Source organism: Leptonychotes weddellii, chromosome 2 (assembly GCF_054177405.1).
Source record: "Leptonychotes weddellii isolate Sample4059 chromosome 2, ASM5417740v2, whole genome shotgun sequence".
In the NCBI taxonomy this organism is placed as follows: domain Eukaryota; kingdom Metazoa; phylum Chordata; class Mammalia; order Carnivora; family Phocidae; genus Leptonychotes; species Leptonychotes weddellii.
This window is the reverse complement of record NC_138370.1, coordinates 34,605,370-34,605,746: the sequence shown is the minus strand read 5'-3', so window position 1 is coordinate 34,605,746 and position 377 is coordinate 34,605,370.

The window sequence follows — 377 nt, the reverse complement described above, 5'->3', positions numbered from 1 at the left end:
TTGATCATGCCCAAAGTAGGTCTGTACCCATTAGCTGTCACATCCCCTCCCCACCCCAAGCCCCAACCCTAGGCTATTTTGGTCTCCATAGTTTCATCTATTCTAGATATTTTATAAATATTTTATAAAAATGAAATCATATAATATGTGGTTTTCATGACTGGCTTTTTTCATTTAGTATAGTATTTTCAAGGTTCATTCATCTTGAAACATGAGTGAGTACTTCATTCCTTTTCATTGCCAAATAATATTTCATTGTATGCATATAACATATTTTATTTATCCATTTATCAGTTAATGAATATGGATGTTCCCACTTTGTGGCCACCATGAATAATGCTGCTAATAAATATTCATGTACAAGTTTTCATGTGAAC